The sequence below is a fragment of the Gymnoscopelus microlampas genome (genome assembly GCF_963454915.1).
Source record: "Gymnoscopelus microlampas genome assembly, chromosome: 22".
In the NCBI taxonomy this organism is placed as follows: Eukaryota; Metazoa; Chordata; class Actinopteri; order Myctophiformes; family Myctophidae; genus Gymnoscopelus; species Gymnoscopelus microlampas.
Genome location: NC_139959.1, coordinates 7,649,867 through 7,670,325, shown reverse-complemented (window position 1 = coordinate 7,670,325; position 20,459 = coordinate 7,649,867).

The window sequence follows — 20,459 nt, the reverse complement described above, 5'->3', positions numbered from 1 at the left end:
GCTTGCCCTCAACTGTACTCCGAGTTGAAATAAAGGTTATGATGATGATGAATAAGAGGAAGAGGATTGCCAGCTTCGGCAGCAGAGAATCCCTTCCTCTGTCCTGTCACCCAGACCTTTTGATTCATTTGTGCCTTTAGTTCACTTCTGTTTAAATCTGTTGTTTAGGTTCCTTTGTGTAACATTTTTGTTAACTTTTTCTGTCTGTAATAAATATCATATTCAGTTTTAAATTATTTGTCCTTTAAGTTATTATGTTATGGCCTTTATACCCCTAGACTAAGGGTCGTAACATGACAAGATATGGTAAGATATTTATGAGGCACTGATTGTAGTGGACACTTCATTCGTCTTATGACGGGATACGGTGAGAAACTGTAAGACACTGTAACCTGTGTTGTTGCTTTTCCTGTGCAGCACAGGACGGGAAACGGCGAGACACTGTTGTTTTCCTGCATAGTGCAGGGCAGTTGTAGAGGTTTTCACTTCTGTACTGTTGCTTTGTATTGTTGATGCTTCTTGTATTTCATTTTGCCTTGTATTGCTGTACACTTTTTCTTTTCCTTACTCTTTACCTGTAACTCTGTAACCTTAACTGCTGTGTCGCCTCTGGGTGACTGAATATCTGTCTATCCCCCACACACAAACCCAATCAGTCAGACAGCACACGCACACACGCGTGCGCGCGCACACACACACACACACACACACACACACACACACACACACACACACACACACACACACACACACACACACACACACACACACTCACACGTGTAGCCATATTTTCTAAATTATACACACTGCATAACTCACAATGGGATATTCACACACATCTTGTGACATTAGACATCTCTCAGGAAAACTCACCTTTGCAAAACTGGATGAATATTTAATGAAATGTAAATGCCCCCCCCCCCCCCTCCAATATACAAATAAATACCAAAACATAATTAATGATTTAATTAATCATAACTCAGCCTGTCTAATGTACAAAAAAAAGAAGACTGGATTTACTCAATATCAGCTGCAGGCACTTTGCATAAAGTAATACGAAGGGTGAATCACCCCTTTCATGCAAATTGGCTTACAAAATTTAGTGATGCTTCATGTCCTACAGCAAATTTGGACGACAAAACACAGAGCATATTAATCAGATAGCATTTCTTTTCAATTATGTTTAATTAAAATCCATTATTTTTTTAAAGTAATAATTTTGGTTGGCAATGTCTCAGGGTATTTCCCCTCATTGTATTGTCTGTATTTGAGGCATTTATTATGTGTGGAGCAGGAATAAGTTCATCAATGTGTGACAGTGTGATCTGGGGATTGGATCTTGCTGTCCAAGGTTCAGCCCCAAAGACCTATAACTGGGTCACAGAATGTATTTATTTTTTCAATGGTCTATCTTTTTTTATGAGCCATGTTGAAAAAGAACAAAACCCTAATTACTGGAGGGTTAATTGATAAATACAGAGAAAGATCTTAATCATGTCAATGTTTTTTTTGTTTAGTTTTAGTTTAGCCTTCCTACTGCAGGGAGTCATTTAGTGCAGAAGCTAGTTTGATTGATTGAATACTTTATTAACAGTTTGCAGATTGTACAGAGGTACGGTTTACAAACATTGTTAAAAGGATAACACAAAAAGCCCTGGGGACTTTTTTCCATTGTGGTCCTGTGTATTCAATTCATTAAGAGTCATTAGTCATTTATAGAAACATACAAACACAGCTGGACGGCACTGCAGAGTGAGCCCAGCCCGATTAATACACACGTCAGTGACTGAGTCGTTCATGAAGTTAAGGTGACTATAAGTCCCTAATGAAGTTACATCATTGGCTCAATAGGCTACCAATCATCATATAGGGGAATGAAAACACCTGTTCCAAACTAATGCATGAAAGAATGCGAGCACAACTCAGTCTCAGCTAATAGTCCAGCTCCAGTTTGCCTCCCAATGCGTCTATAGTGCATAATATGGCATAGAATGTCCTCCTCCTCCTCCTTCTATACACATCCTTGGATCTCTCTGTTTGTCACACTGGCTGAGCATGTGTGTAGATCGATATGATTCTGTGCCATTTAGAGGGAATGTGAACCACAATCCTGGCTTGTCCAAAATACTCTGGGGTACGACTTAAAGCCTCACCATGTAACCTTTTGTTTAAGGAATACATTTTAATTTAGTCCAATCTGTATGGTAAAGTATGTTAATACAATATGACTTATACAATTGGGGTGATTGTATTTTGTCTCCCTGCTCTTCTATTGAGCCATTTAGATCGTGTCAAAGGTCATGTCTCACCTAGACACAGGATCTGACACGAATTTTGACCTGATGGTCAAGATTAATTTTATCCCCCGAGCAATGAGGCAGACTCCATTAGCTCAATGGTAAAACATTCAGCACTTAATCGGGAAACCAAGTTCAAATCGGGGTAGAAGAGGAAATTTACAAACTGTAGTGCTGCTTTGACTGCTATGAATAGCAAATGGATCACCAATGAAGTCATCAGATTGGGTGAGTTCTCAGCTGACTCAATGAGCGTAAACACCACCAGAAAGCTTGCCAAGCATTGCGCCACTCTACATGCTGAACTGTGATGAGGATAAACTCTGTGTCATCAAACTATTCAACATGCAAGATAAAGTGCTTAAATAAAAATATTTAAGCACTTTAGTTTCACTTTCTCCCAACAGTGAACCATGCTTATAGTGTATGGGATCCTTGGGCTAAACCAAGAAGACTGTTGGGCAGACATTTGAATATTCAAAATGATATTACAAAAAGTGAAGTACAACATCTTCTATATTGATTCATTTTGGGATTTTTATGCTTGACAGAAACCTGGCTGCCCAAAAACTCCCATTCAGTATTAATTGTATAGTATGTGGCTACAATGTACAGTATGCGGCTACTAAGTCAAGTACAAATCTAAATTAAGACTATTGTAAGCAAATGCAATGGTTGTGTGTTAATGACTTGGAATGCATTGGTCATCAATTAACCATGTCACCACAAATGTCGTTCACTATGATCGGTATTTACTACCATGTATGTTTATGTTGTATTTTAATGTGTTGTGATTTGTGTTTTTTTTTATGGCTGCTACCATGGCCAGGTCTCCAAACACAGTCCACACTCCAGCCATATGGGAGGGCTTGACCTAGTCTTGTTATAAAATACAATACTCTAGCTGAGATAGTTAATTCACGCCAAATTTATAGGGAACTATAAAACCATGGTGGTATAAATCACATATTGCGGGTTTCAGACTGCACACCGACAATTCAAACCAGTTGACTTTAAATTTGCTTTAGTTTGAAATATAAACCAATTTCTGTGCAGTGATAACTGATCAAATAAAAAAGGCTGAGCTGTATTTGACTAGAACCTTTTCACTTTTTTAGTGTACCAAACAAGTCAACCATGAAAGTATATTTGAGAATTTAAAAGTTAGCATTTATTCCCGGCTTGGTTCAAAAATGTTGTGCAGGTGCATGCCCAAATCTTGAACAAATACAGTGCAACATACAGGATAAGGGCGGCGCATACTCTGAAATTGAATTCCGGTTTCTAAGCAATCAAAAGAGTTCTCATCTCCACCCATTTCATACCTCCATTAAAGGTTACATATAAAGTTATAATACTGTAGACATAATACTGTAGAGCCTCATTCATGGCCTCTTTACATGCATGGTGTGGAGGCCCATACTTTACACATACCGTTGCTGTTGGGCAGAAACCTTGTATCTCCATTATTTTATTTTCAAATAAAATAATGCCCTACCTAATCATACTACACTACAGTGTCACAAAAGTGGCAAAAATAGCGGATCTACAAGCTCACAACGTGGCTCATCGCGATGTGTTGTGAGCTTGTAGATCTGCTATTTTTGCTATTTATTTACTTTTTTGTCAGTGGGTTTTATAAATATTGAAGCAAAACATTTCTGTTTTGTTCTTTCTTTCTTCATCATTATGTTTATTATGTTTTAGGGTATTATGTTTGTATTGTATCAAAATGTTTAAAAGCTATAAATAAATCATTAAAAAAAAGTATTACCAAGAGCTTATAGAGCTTGCGACTGAATAACTAAATTGGCTCCATTGGAACACAGATTATTTTTGACCTTTCCTGAAAAGTAACAGTTTTGGACACACAAGGTTTACACACGACAGCGATGATGAATGTTCCCTCTGCTGCGGCCCGTAGAAAATAGCATCGGTCAGACTCACTTTATCCTCATTTCACCGGACCATGTGGTTAACATAGATAAACTGCTTGGGCCTCACAGTTCCCCAAAAGTGCAAAGGAGGCCAGCCAGCGCCACACAGAGAAGCATGGTTACAGAGGGACCTCCCCCCAGTTCTCCAAACTACCACCCCATCATCATAGTTCTTTAACAATGCTATTCTTCGCTATCTCTGGATGAGTGAGAGTTGTTAATGCTCAATGCTTGGATTGAGAACGTGTACTTGTTCCCCATGAATCTGGAGGGCCCTCATGCCCTGAGGATAATTGCCCACAGCTGTGTATGAAAGTGTGTGCGTGCGTGCGTGTGCACGCATGCATGTGTGTGCACATGTATCTCTCTCTGTTTCTGAGGGGGTATGTGCTCATTTACTGCATGTGGATGTGTTTCTGTGCTTCAGCACTTATGATGTGTTTCTGTGCTTCTGCATTTATGTGTGTGTTGAGTGCATGTGTGTGTGTAATGCATTTGTGTATGGAAAGTAATTAAGTACATTTACTCAAGTACTATACTTAAGTCAAATTTTTAGGTATTGTTTACTTTACTGGGGTACTTCCAATTTTCAATAATTTGACTTACTCCACTACATCTCCACAATGCGTCGCTTTGCGATGCGTTTTGAGCTTGTAGATCTGCTATTTTCAAAGGATTTTCATAGATTTTATACATTTGAAAACTTGTGAAATGGGACCTTCTGCATAATGAGTACTTTTACTTTTGGTACTTAAAGTATATTTTGATGCCAATACGTTTGTACATTTACTCAAGTAAATGTTGAATACTGAACTTGTAACTATGACTATTTCTGCAATAGGGTACTGATACCTTTACTTAAATAAAACAATTGAGACTTCTTCCATCACTGGCTGTGAGAAACCAGGGGTGAACTTACATTATTCCATCACCTGGACGTGCTAAACCACGTCCAGGTGGCATGGATGGGAAGCACTCGCCACCTGCTGTAGACACCTGGGTTATGATTCCTGGCTGCGGTGCCTCCAAGTGCTCCAATGATCACACTTGGCAGTGTTCGAGAACGGGAAGCCAGCAGGGGATTGTGTCCTTGTCGCTACATAACACCACCTTGCTAATAATGTCCTTAAAGTTTTTCAGAAAACTGAACCAAAACAAACTATATGACATTTCTTAATAATTTCACACAAAATGTTTATAGCAATATATGACTATTGACATACAAATAACGCTGTCTTGCAGTTATGTAACATAAGAGGATTAAATTACTTTTTGTTTTGACTTAGGCTATTGTAAACCTGACTTAGGCCAAATTATTAATGGAGTAAGTGACTTACTCCAGACTTACACCAGAAGTCATATTGTCTTTGTGTCTCCTATCTCCTATCACACTCTTGAGATAGGCCATTATACTACTGGGGTTGGAACAGCATGATCCTTTTCATTTAAACATTATCTTTACTGAAGGATTGTCACTGCTTACAGGATAAGATAAACAGTCATAAAAAGAAACCCTTCAAGTTTTCTGAAAACAACCAAACACACAAGACAAACACAACAAACATAACCCAACCCTATCAAAAAGGGAAAAACAAAAAAACAACAACACACCAGCCAAAAGAGTATGACAGCATATGTGATGCACTTGTTGGTCCAATATATTATGCATAAAGAAAATACACAGAGAATGCTTAGCATGATCCTTTTCAATAAGGATATAGGCGATTTGACCAGAGGTGGCCAGGGTCATGAACAGCTGACTTAGGCAAAAATACCATTTACCTCAAAAAATGACTCAGGGCATTATTTTAGCAAGGTGACGATAAGTGACTCCTACTGGTTGGTCGGGTGCCTGATTAGAGGGGAGGGGAACTGGGGAAGTTAGCGTGAACCTCGCTCTGTGTGCTTAGTTAAACTTTACACGGTCCTGGTGAAAGTCCTCACTGTCAGGTGAAAAGAAGCGGGCAGTGACTGACCATTTGTATCAGCGGAGGCATGTGGACAACAATGGGTGTTGGCAGCAACAGGGACTGCAGTAGCTACTGTACATATGGGGAATTGGCTATGACTAAATTGGACGAAAATGGGGAAATGAGAGCTAAACAAATAAATGAATACAATTTAGCTGAACCACACCCATACAAGCTATACACACTACAACAAATTTTGTTAATACAAATATTTTATCATATCATCTTAATCCCAAAGAAGAGAGTTTAGAGTTTAGAGAGAAAGAGACATAAAGACGAAGACATTAGAGTGCTTCTGATGCACAAATGTACCCACACATAATGGAGAGGCTAAAACCCAAGAGTTTTATGCTAGCTAATGTGGACCACAATACCCATGAAAATGATCTGACATAACAGCAAATAGCTCCAAGCAAGCAGCAGTGTAGGCGCTGGTTACTGAAGACGTCTCCGCTTCGTCAGAAGATAAAGCAGGATGACACAACACTTCAAATGAACACCAGATCAAGCATGTCATATAGATTATAGCTGGGAGGGAACGCAATGTATCTACAAGGAATATGCTGCTGTGGCAGCAGATAGTAAATTGATCTATCAAACAGGAGCTTGACAATTTTTCTCCATTATCCTGTATGAAATTATTAAGGGAAACACCCTAATCCGTCCATGTGGACAGATACATTAATGGAAATGCTGGAGTGTGCCTCCCCCCTCCCTTGTCATGCATAAAGTTATAAGATATCCTAATCCATCCTCATAGATTAAGGCAAAAAAGTATCCGCTCCATCCTCTGCTGGATCCCCCATCGGCCCATTTCAAAATAATAGCATTTTCTCTTCTACAATCTCCGCTTAATTGGACTGCTACAGTACTGAATACAGTAGCAATTAGTTTAACAGCCCATAATCACCGGCGAACCACACTGAAGGTGATTATGGCATCTATTCCACTTTATAACAAGGGTGCTGATCATTCCACGGCTTTAAACGAAGCTCCACAGCCTCTTGCTTAACCTTTTCTCCAGCTCCATTGCGAGCCACTGTAATATACAGTGGATATCCTGAACCATTTTGACTGCTTCTGTATCACTGACATAAAAGACAATATAGCAGATTCCCGGGGTATAGGGGGTATCACCTGAACAAAAGGCACCATAAAGGCCCTGACTCCACAGCTTTAGGATATGGCAACAGGACACAATCTCCTGGTCTCTTTGTTCTTCATCAGGGATAGGCTTTCAAAAATGCCGCATATACAGGCCAACATACTGTAGCAGCTTCACTTTGGCGCACAGCTACATCATAGTACTGGTGGAAGAAGTACTCAGATATTTTACTTAGGTAAAAGTAGCAATACCACAATATAAAAATACTCTGGTACAAGTAAAAGGCCTGTGTTCAAAATGATACTTGAGTGAAAGTACAAAAGTACTGGCATCAAAATATACTTGTACCAAAAGTAAAAGTACTAAAATGTTTGAAAATAGCAGATCTACAGCGTTGGTAGCTTGTAGATCGGCTATTTTCAAATAGTCTACATATAAAATAGGGCTAAAGTGGTTAATGTATGTTTTATAATATAATCATTTAAATCTTTTAAAGTAACTATACTAAAAGTAGAAGTAAAAGTACTGAAAACTGGAAATACTCCAGTAAAGTAAAAATACCTCACAATTTTACCTAAGTACAGTACATATACTTAGTTACTTTCCACCACTGCATCATCGATCCATTCCTCTGCATATGGGCTTGTCTCAGTCATGCAACAACCCCTCTGTACAGTACCCGTTCTTATATTTAGTTTGAGGATACTTGTAAAAGAGTGAGCGAAAGAAAAGCTATTTTCTCTTCATCATTTCATCCAGATCTCGTTATTGGCAGTGCATGGCGGGACAGTTCCGTAAACACTCTCAGATTGTGTTCTGCCGGGTCAACATGTCTGGTTAAATAAGGGGTAATAGAATAGAAATAGGATATATGCAGACGGGACAGGTGACAAATCAAAGGGAAAAACAACATCAAGTGCTTTAGTGATGGGCCACCACGAGCCACCAGATTACCTTCAATACACAATGGCATAGATTGTACAAGTGTCTGGAAGTCTACTGGAGGGACTAAACAATAGGTATTCCCTCATTTTGATGATGATGGTGGAGAGCGCTTTTTTAAAAATGTTTTTATTGTTTTACCTAGATTTGTTTATCCCGCGATTTTGTAACCCTTTTTTTCACCCGGTGCCAATTTCTAAGTGATCCTGAGCGCTACACTCCCCCCACCAGCCTAGGGAGCCCAGGGCCGAGCTCATGCCTCCTTCAATGCATGAGAGCCAACTGACAGGGGGGAGTTTCCCCGGTTGGACGTAGCGCGTGGAAGGAACACGTTATTCCAATCAGTTCCTTTCCCCTCCATCAGGCGCCCCGGCTGACCAGGGGGAGGCAGTATAGCGAACAGGATTACTACATGTTTTTGTGAGGGTATTAACTACCCTATGGAACACGGGGAGAACATGCAAACATCACAGAGTAGGCCCTTTCGCCAACCCCACCTAGGGTATGGGCGCTGATGACGCGGAGGAGAAGACACGCCCCCAGCGCCCACAGCGTCCCTGGCGGGAATCAAACCCAGGACCTTCTAGCTGTGAGGCGACAGCGCTACCGAGGAGAGCGCTTTCTAACGTCAGTCCAAAATGTGTTCAGTTGGGTTGAGATCTTGTGACTGCGATAAGGCCATGCATTTGACTTGCATGCATTTTCATACTTTCATACAAGTGCTCTAAGTATATGAAGGTATCGTCATGTTTCTCCATTCATTTATTCAGGTCCTTTGTTGAATTCTTTATTACTCTAAATGTATACATAGCACAGAGTGATATTTCCATGGCTACACAATGGGTTCATTGAAGTGCAGTACGGCAGCATGGCATACAGTAACCCATGATCAGTGCATCATCGACAGCCAATGAACACGCTCCTGTCTGCTCATGTGTCAACCCTGACCAATCACAGTGGCTCCCTTAGTGGGAAAATCCCCTGTTTTGTGTGTGTGTGTGTGTGTGTGTGTGTGTGTGTGTGTGTGTGTGTGTGTGTGTGTGTGTGTGTGTGTGTGCGTGCGTGCGTGCGTGCGTGCGTGCGTGCGCGCGCGCGTGCATGCGTGTCCACACACCTGCAGGAAAGAGAGAGTGTTTTGACTGAACAAGCTGATCAACTTTAAGAGAATGTTTGAACAAATGTGTTACAATGGGACAGTGTCAAGAAGAGAGTAAAGCAGATGGCTAGATTTGGTTGCATGTGTTCTACTAGGTTGCTTAGTTTGAATGGAAACTTGTGTCTCTCTATTATAAGACATGAATGTAAAATAAAGCTCACACTGATAGTTGTGTCCTACCCACCTAGTCTAATCAACGATCACGGCTTTATTTAACCACTTATGTAACTCTATGTACTGGCCCCCAGTACATAGGGTTTAAGTATATACTTGGTATATACTTGGCCTCCCTCACTGTCTTCCTCTACAACAAATCTCTTTGCGGAACATAGACAATCTACAAGCTCACTGCTTGTAGATCTGCTTTGTTTGCATAATGTTTGCTGAATGTCCACCTTTCTTTTTCCTCTATTTATTCAGGGAAGCCCATTGAGAGCAAGCTCTCTTTTTCAAGGACGTCTTGATTACAGCATGCAAACAAGTACAGTTATAAAATACAATGCATATAATGAATAACAAACATTTGAACTACATTAAAACAAATCACAGATGCAAATAAATATAGGGCTACATAAAACAGGTGCAGTCACACGTAATGTGGCCTCAAGAAGCACCCTAAATGTCTCTGTGGAGAGCATTGGAGACCAATCGACAACCTGACATGACATGCACAAAATTGGGACTCTAGGGTTCACGTTCAGGTTAAAGAATGCTTACAATAACATGCTTCTGTTACCTCAGGCAACCCAGTCCTTGTCTCTGCCTATAGATTAATGTTCAACACTGTGGACTCATTTCAACTAAGGGAAGTTGCAAATACTCAGTCCTGCCAAACGGGATTGCAGAGGAGTTTATTCAAGGTGATTTAACAGCCGGTTCAGGATGTTTACCTGTGCTGGTGGAGAGTCTATCAGGACACAGAGACCTGATGAGGCTTGCTTTGGCAATGTACACATATGTTTTCTCATGCCAACAAAGCTCCAATTGAATTGAATTGAATTGATATTTAAATATGTATCCCACAGATGCAGGCAGGAATATAAGGTGTGTATATGACTATATGTCCATTTCTTTTAACCATTTAAGCCCTATTATTTTATACTTCGTCGTATGACGCATTGCAACGCAATGTGAGCTTGTGGATCTGCTTTTTTCCCCGGCCCAACATTTCCCGACCCACAGGTTGAGGACCGCTGGCCTGTTGTTTACTCAGTGAGGGGCAGGCTGGCTGGCGACAGATCTACTGATCGCTGTACTGCCATATTTAAGGGGAACTCCCAAGTCCCAATTGGCTACCAGTCCATCATTGTGTCCACTGCTCTGCCAAAAAGGGCAAAGAGGATTAAAAAAGGGTCGATAAACAATCTAATTCACTATAACTCACAATCTGATAGTACTTGCTCTAATCTCCCTTTTGTACATTGACAAATTGTACATGTTATTTCCACATGTCCACAGTGACCCTCTAACGGCAGAAATAGCTCAAGGTGTGGCTCAGATAAGTTGTAGCATGTTTTAAGAGAGATAAAAAGGCATTTACCTTAGGGCAAATGACATGATTCGGAACACAATGAATCTCCATATACAGTACATTTGCAAAAAAAATACTATGTGTATAAAATAATTATCATAAAAGTAATGGTTTGTTTGAGTTGTCAAAATACTGTATTCTGGAAACAATACAAATTGAACATTCACCAATAATAACAAAAATGTGGGTGTTCAATCAAGGCTGTAAACGTAGTGGTTGAAACATAAATAGTAGAACAATATCTAAATAAGTTGAACCTGCTTGTCCACTCATAAAAGATGGACATTGTATGCTTAATACTCTGTGTCTGCCCACCTCTATTCAATGATCACTGATGCATATCACTGCCTCTGTTACCTCAGGCAAACTGGTTCTTAGATTAATATTTGATGTTGAGGACACATTTCAAGGGAGGTGGTAAATGAAAACTAAAAACTAAACTAAAAAAGGTTAAACAGTAAACTTTAAATGTTTTCTCTTGTCAAGTTATGTGACCACATGACCCTCTTAATTACAGCAAAAAGCTGAAGGTGTGGCTCAGATAAGTTAACATGTTTTAAGAGAGATAAAATGATAGCAATAGGGAAAATATAATTAAAATGAATCTCCATAATACACTTACAAACACACAAATCAAATAATCACACAAATAATGGACTGCTTTTAGTTATCAAAATACACCAGAAACAATAACAATTGAACATTCTCCAGTAGTAAGAAAATGTGTTCAATCAGGCCCAAACATATGGGTTGAAACAGAAATGGTATATTTATATAAATGAAAAAGCCAAGTAAAATAAACAAGAGTCTGACTATCTATACAGAATGTTTCTGTTTGTGTAGATGGGGCATACTATTTTTGGTTCAAATTAATCTATTACATTGTTCCCATTACCATAGTCAACCAGAAGTGGGGATATCTTTTGAAAATAGCAGATCTACAAGCTCACAACGCCTTGTGTTGTGAACGTTTAGATCGGCTATTTTCAAATGGCCAAAGTTCAGATAGGGCTGAAGTGGTTAATGTACGTTTTGTAATAATAATCCAAATCAACAAAGTAACTAGTAACTAAAGTTTTCAAATAATAGTATAATAGTAGTGGAGTAAAAGCACAATATTTGCCTCTGAGATGTAGTGGAGTAGAAGTAAAAGTGGAAATACTCAAGTAAAGTAAAAGTACCTCAAAATTTTACCTAAGTACATTACTTGAGTAAATGTAATTAGATACTTTCCACCACTGCATGTAACTAAATAGAGTGTGCTCCCTTTACCTTGCATGTACATCAAATTTGTGAGTGTTATTGTTACTGTATCTTTCTTGCCTGATTACTGATAATATATTTACACTATGGATATTGCTAGGACATTCAAGGCTCTGTCTTCAAGAAAAAAATGAAAAAATATGTTTATCTGCAAAAACAAAAACAAATCAACAGATTATTGTGTGATCCTTGTGTGTAAACATGAGGTTTCAGTAGTGCAACGCCTGCACACATGTTTACAATGGGTTTCCTTTCACAGCCCATGGCACAAGCCATAACAGAGAGCAGTGCACCTCTAGTGGTTGAATTAGGGAAATACCGTTATTATCCTTAAAATACAGAAATAAAGCAGCAGATGGCAGTCATGTTGTAGTAAATGACGGGGCAAACAATTGCTGAATGATCATGAGGGCATATTTTTCTTTCCTTCTTTCTTTCTCGTAGCCCTGATTCGATCACAAATATTTTTGTTATTTAAAACTATTCTAGGGAAGTGTGTAACAGTATCATTCATTAATTATCGCTACATGCACTTCTCATCTACACATATAGTAATGTAATGGAAATACTGTAATGTAATGTTACAAATTACAATTAAAAAGCACTTAGCGGACGCTCTGATCCAGAATGACTTGTCTTATACAGTGCAAGGGCCATAACAACCAACAACAGGTTAAGTGGTGCAGATCAGAGGTAGTTGGAGTAGGCCTACTAAGAAACCAAGTACAGTATGTGCAACAAAGTAACTAGGGTGGCAGGTAGACAGCACATGTAGGCCTAAAGTTGTATCCTTCTGATGTATCCTACTGACTCACCTGTGAGGAGCCCCCACCGTAGAGCCTTCATCCTACTCCTCCTGTCCAACACTCCCCGCTGACAGGTGCCGCCCCAGCCCATGGGAGTGCATGCAATGACCAATAGCAACCTCCCCACCTGGCTTCTCTCCCCCGAACATAGACGGTTGCACCACACCTAACATCTATTCTACAGTATATAACACAAACATTCTTTTCTGCCTCTGTCTTCTGTCTCTCTCTCTTTCCGTCTCCTCATTCCCTCTGGTCACTCCCACAGTCCATTCTACTACTACTCACTGTTTCCACTCCCTCATTAGTCCTGCCAATCTATTCATAATTTATAAACCACTTGATTGTGTGACAACAACCTTTACATTTTTGATACGTTCAGAATGATAAAAGTGAGAATTCGGCCATTTTGCTGGTCGCCCCCTGAGGCAGATCTTAACCACAGTGGGTCTCAAACTTTTTCATGTCAAGGACCCCCAAAATGATACGCATTTGTTGGTGCCAGGGAACCCCAGAAGAGAAGATTTGTGTAAACTTTCAAAATGTTTCAAAAATGTTCAAAAACAGCAGATGTACAAGCTCGCAGCGCGCTGTGGGCTTGCACATCTGCGATTTTTGAATAGCCAACGTATACATGGATAAAAGTGTTTAAAATGATTGTGAAGCTACATTGACTACTTTAGCTGGGGACCCCCTGGAACCCCGCCAAGGACCCCCTGGGGGTCCCCGGACCCCACTTTGTGAACCACTGCCATATGTGAATGAGTCCTGGAGCTACAGCGGAGGGGGAGGTCACAGACGGTGGTTATGGAGGGAGACGAGACCACAATGTTGCTATGGGAACAGGAAACAATATGCCTGGCCTTCTTTGTTTGTCAGAGACCAGTAATAAATAGCTGTAAGAAGCAATATGGTTTTAAACCATAGAACAACATGTTCCAATAATGCGTCAACATTGTCATGTCTGTCTTCCAAGTAATCAGTTCCCAGAAGTTCTCTCATTAAAACGGGAGGGGCGAGAACTTAGTCTTCTAAGAAATGTTTTCCCATGAGGGTTAAACACATGAACCCCAGCATCCATATTCTGGGGGGAACAACATTTAGCCAAAAGATTGCAGGTACAAGCTCACAAACACGGCTCAACGTGGCGCGTTGTGAGCTTGTATCTGCAATGTTTTGGTGGTGTAGATAAAAAAGACTGCGTCAAGTACAATGCAACTCAGGTCCGTTTTACTAAGTATAGAGGATCTAAGTGGTTATTGTCATGCTTTGAAGTCATATGCTTTGACACCTAAACTCTTCTTTCTTTCTCTGTGTCAAAGGGGCTCACATTGGTTTATTGTACACAGTATACTCTGCTTCTTAGCGCTACATCTTTTCTCCATTCATTCAAGTTCACTCCAATAAAACAGTGTGTATGGCAACCACAACCATTCTCCTATTATTTAGCAGTTAGTGTGTCATCCTCTTTTTAAAGGTAATTATTCATAGTACATCTTTGACATCTACTTAGTTACAGTGCTCTTTTTTTATTATCATCATGAAACAAAATGCTAACGGCAGCAGCTCACCCAGTAATTGCCACCCAATTATAACAAAAGTTATTTTGTTGCATAATTGCGTCTCATGATGATAGAGGATAATTGCAGCTAATTTGCAAGTCTGCCAAATGGACACCCTTGAAATAATCACACTTGAAGAATAATACATCCAGTGATGTTGATTGAAACACTGCCCTGAGATGCGGAACACCACAGTCAATTAAAAATATTGAGCACAAGATAGATATCCCAGTAGCAATCCTAACCATCCAGCCCTGATTTACACTTCATACGGCGGTGTCCTGCGTTAAAAATAGCCTATCTACAGTACAAGCTCACAATGCACCGCAAGCTTGTACTGTAGATCTGCTATTTTCGCCGTGCGACCTAGGTGTACAACAGAGTAGAAATTAAATAGGCCCATGTCAATATTTGTCTGTAATGACATGCCTAAAATAGGAATGCAATGGTTAATGTGGTTAAGCAGGGTGGCAGTTGCAATCAGAAGGTTCCTGGTTTGATCCCCAGGTCCTCCTGGCAGTGTATGCAACGTGATGCGAGAGTGCGGTCTATATACTGTAAACGTGTCGTCACCACGGGGGGCGTGGCATAGTAGCTGCAGACATACTGGTGGGGGACAATGTTAAGTCAACCTGTTTATACCCCACCAAGATGTCCGCTGAAAAAACATGTTTATCTAAAAAACACTTACTGCCTCCACGAAAGCTCTGAACAGCTCCATTCAAGACAAAAGGAGTTACCTTTATTTAATATGTTGCAATGGAATGAGCTCCTCTTACTTATCTAGAGGTATTATCTCTAGCTGCTTCAAAGTTGCTTAAAGTGGAAGCTTTTCAATCAAAGTATTGAACAACAAATTGTAATTGGCTGTAATATTTGTTTTACAATTCCAAGCATGATGGCTTGAAACAAGCCAAGTGCTACACATTAACCCTAATTACTGCCTGGAGTGGTGCCTAGATTGAGGATGACTGATGTGAACATCAGTGTGCAGTCAATAAGCAACTAGAGTACTGTAGGCAGGTACTGTACTTAAGTACAATTTTGAGGTATTTTCACTTTCTTCAGTATTTACAAATTTCAATACTTTTACTTCTACCCCACTACATTTCAGAGAAAAATATTGTACTTTTACTCCGGTACAATTGATAGAGTTAATCTTGTTTATCATAATTTGTCGAGTGTCCTAAACCTGCTTTAAATGTCAAATTAATATAAATGGTGTCATATTGGCCTAAATTCAGTCATGTACTCTATTTCTCCTATTCTACTTCTCTCTGTGTGCAAGGCCACTGCAGCTTCATCTCTGCCACTAACGTTGTTTTGAAATGTCGGCTCCTGGAATTTAATAACAATAAGTAGATAGTGAGTTAATCTCGGAATGTTTTGAGAACACTTCATCTCGGTGTTCTTCTCTACGCTAACCCTTCTTTCAGTGACCACTGACCAGTGACCGGTCAGAGCCGAGGTCAACATGTTGTTTGAGACATTTGGACGCTGTTTGTCCAAAGATAAACGGTCACACCATCATCATCATCTACCATCCTCATCATCATCATCCTCATCTGACGACGACGTAATCATCACTCTCATCTAATCCAAGAAGTCCACCTTCGCCCGGAAAATCATCTATGTCACATCCTATGATGCAGTATTGATACTTTTACTTAAGTAAAACATGTGAGTACTTCTTCCATCACTGACTGTAAATGGTGCATATAGCGCACCAACCTGCTCATCGGGAGCAATTAGGGGTTCAGCGTCTTGCTCAAGGACACTTCGACACTAACTCTTCTGGGGGAGCCCGGGATCGAACTGGAAACCTCAAGGCTTCCATCCAGCCGCTCTACCGGCTGTAGGTACACCAGTGTTTACAAGGGGTACATTTCCCTCAGGAGCCACACATACTGTACAGTACATCTATTATTGAAACCTGTATCCACAGAAAAGTTTAAAGGATGTATCTCATTGTCAGAAACTGCAAGGTTCATTTCCCCTCCGCTCCACTAGGAGACACCACAATGGGATTCAGACTGGTACCTGTGGTGGTGACTTCACTTCCTCCCACTATAAAAGCAGGACTGAGTTTCTCATTCTCCCCTTGTCCTTTGTTTCCAAACACATGCAGCCAACCTGTGTTTGCCGTGTGCTGCTGATGTACCACTGATGTTTGCCATGCGTCTGTTAAACCTGGTATAATGTAAGTTCCAGTGTTTTACTTCTAGTGATGTGGATTATATTTAAGAATTGATGAACTTGAGTTATATGGATATTTAGATGAGTTTAATATTATGAAGTAAATACTTGGCCACTTATTATGTTGATGATATACAATACCTTGACGTATAATATGATTTAAAGGCCATATTTATGTTTATGTGATATTTCATCTGGCATGATATTAAAATTTGTTTTGCTTTGTTTTGTTTAGAACCATGGCACCATCATGAAACCAAATGTCAACGCTATTCATCATTATCCGGCTAAATAAACTGGATATTTGATTGCAACCTTTGTTTCCTGGTGGTTTGTGGCTCCAGTATGAACTTTAAATCCTCCTAACACCATGGTGTACTTGCCGAGGAAACCATATGCAGTTAAATTAAATACCTACAGTACTGTGGGTAGAAGTATTGCAGTGAATCAGGGTTTTCAGTAACGACAATGCAGTAGTCTAGCAGCAAGTCCTCAAAAAGGCCTTTGTTTTTGTTATAAAAAATATATAGTATAAAGTCATAATACAAATTTGTCAAGCTTATGGGCTGATCTGGAACTACATTTGGAACACAACAAACCCTGTTTTATTTTGTTTGGCCATCCTGACTGGTGTTATTGACTAGAGTCTATATGAGCCTTATAAGCCCAGGTTCTTTTGTTTTTAGCCGCATGCGCTAGCAGCGCGGCTCTATAAACAGCACTAGTCTTAGTCCAACACCTGAGTGAAAAGTGTCGACACCTGAGTGAAAAGTGTCGACACCTAAGTGTCATTGGCTGTCCATCACACTTCCCCCCTTTTAAGCCCCCCTTTTAAGCCAATGGGGAGACGGAAATGTAACGGACACGTTAGTCAACGAATTAGACGAGACGAAAATGTTAGGGCGGGACGAATGGAGAAGAGATCCAATCAGATTTACTCTTTTTGAGGGACTAGTTGGGAAGGGATCCAATCAGAACGATCCTCATTGTTAAGTTAGGTTGAACCACCCGGAAGCAGACCATATTAGGGGCCAGCATGGACGAACACAAATCACAACAAGGCAACGCATGGAGTTACACAGCAGAGAGAGAGAGAAGGGGAGACGGCTTCAGCCAGGAGGGTTAGCCTAAATGCTAGCGTGCTTCATTAGACCTAGTTTGGCTATTAAGTTATTTGCCCATGTTCACACTGACTTCAATCTTAGCTATTGTTGGGAAGACCCGTGTGGTGTCACAAAATGTTGCCACCACTTATATAAAAAATCACACCTGTGTGAAGGTAGCGGCGCCGTTGATATATTTTGTCATAGATATGTGTTTCTACTAGAGAAACAATATTAAATCTCTGTAAATGTATTTCAAGGCTTCCAGTGGCACTAAATAGTGCCATTGGAAGCGAATCACCAAATGCATTCCAAGGTAAGTGGCAAAAACTGATCTGTCATAGCTGATAGAGTGGGTACCTAAAAAATAAACTTTGTGTGTGCGTGTGTATAAATGTGGTACCAGAAAGATATGTATGTGTTATGAAATAATCTATACAATTTATAAGCCGTACCCAGAGTGTTTATGTTCCGGACTTTTACAGTTTATATAAACCATCTAATTTTGTATTCATGATATAATATTGATGTCATGAATAGTTCCCTTGCCTGACCAATCAGAACGTTGACGGGCCTGGAATATTGTTGTTAAGTCCATAGCTGCTGTTTGGGGTTTGGAAATTTCTTGTCCTTGGAACTTGTGGCATGTTGCCGCATAGCAAAGTACTAGTGGGAATTGATAGACTGTTGTAAGATAATTTCGTAATCCCTGTTTACCGTGAGGTACTTATGGTTAGCTACTTGTAGTTTTGCATTCGAAATACAATAAGAATTGTTTTTCTTCACTTTTAAAAAGAACTTCTCTGTGTATTCTCCAAATGCGATGATTTTAATTGCTCCACTTTGATCGCTCACAGTAAAATTAAATATCTTGCCCGTTCCCGAAATATTTACATATTTCCTGACATCTGAGCTTTCTACGACGACTCCTTGAATTTTCCAGGTCATAGAGACTCTAAGTTTGGCAATAGGGGTTATTGAAACATTGGCTGCTACTTCAGTATTTGTGGTTCCATATACTTTGGTCTCGGTAATTTCTAACAGAGTATCTGCACTTGCACTGTTACAGCTCGAGGCTCTCTCTAGCTGTTTTAACATCGGGTTCTGTGACATGGCTGCGTTTCTACCTTAAAAGGCGTCGAGTTCCTTGGTGAGCAACTGTATTTGAACATCACGTTCATTCAATTTGAACTTATAGGACATCATTATTTCTGTGATATCCTTTGAAATTATAGGGTCAATGACATTGTTTGTATCCTCGGGGATAACATCACTCTTTGAGCTCATTTTTGGGTCAATGACTGCGTTTTTCGGCTCCTGAAAGAAAGGACTCTTGGATTCTCGATCGTCTTTATCAAACCATTCTCTCATAACGGATGACTGGATCCCCGAACTCAGACTTTCTATTACTTCACCCTTCGTCTGTTCATCATTCAAAGATTGTATTTGAACATTACGTTCTTGTATCTTTCTCTTTCTATTCGTCATATTGGGAAGAATCTTGGACAGATCCCAAGATTCCCAAGATAAAGTTAAATTGAGGATCTAACTTTAAATAACTTACCTAGAAGGAGACTTTAGCCAAATGAATAATAAAATGAAATTATTAAATATTTCTTGATATTACTCATTGTTTATTTAGTCATTGTTTATATAGACATCTAATTCTATATTCATGACATCATAGTGATGTCATGAATAGTAACATAGTGATGTCATGAATAGTGACCAATCAGAACGTTGACGGACCTGACCAATCAGAACGTTGACGGACCTGACCAATCAGAACCTTGGCGAGCCTGACCAATCAGAACGTTGACGCAAAAGCCAGGTATAGAGGGCTAATATCCGCGCGCCGCTAAAAACATTAGAGCGTTAATTTGCGACGCTAAATGTTGCCAGGTTTGGCGAGAGAAACAAGCAATCCAAAAAACAAGTAATCAGGTCTATGAAAAGATTGGGGCCAAAAAAGCCTGCCACATGCGGCTTTATTATGACTTTGGTCATACTTGTTTTTCTATTCCTTGTTTTTGTGGACATATGAACATTTTAAGTGTTTTGATATTAGATTCAGGTGTTGTAGCAGCAATGGCAGCAGGAATGAAACACAGGACAAGAATGTGATAAAATAAAGAATATAAATAAGATTGTGGTAAGTGATGGCTGGTTTAAGCAGTCACACCTGGCCTGAGTCACCTGATTCGGATGCTATCAATGCATATGGGAGATTATCACGTTCTATCAGACCATTGAATGGGCGAAGTAGGCGACCTACCGTCTACCCCGCGATTTATCAGACCATTCAGTGGGCGTAATCAGGAGCTACTGACCTACCGACGGAGATGACTTAAATACTTTAGTTTTGGTTTTGGTTGTTTCGGTTTCGGACCATGACGGAGGCGCGCAGTCTCAGGCGAGGTGCGACCCTCGCCTGTGCCTACTCAGCGCCGTTCGAGTTATGTACCGATATGGACAGAATCGTAAATATTGTTGTGGGGACTGCTCCGCCTCCGTCGGTAGGTCAGTAGCTCCTGATTACGCCCAATGAATGGTCTGACAAATCGCGGGGTAGACGGTAGCTCGCCTACTTC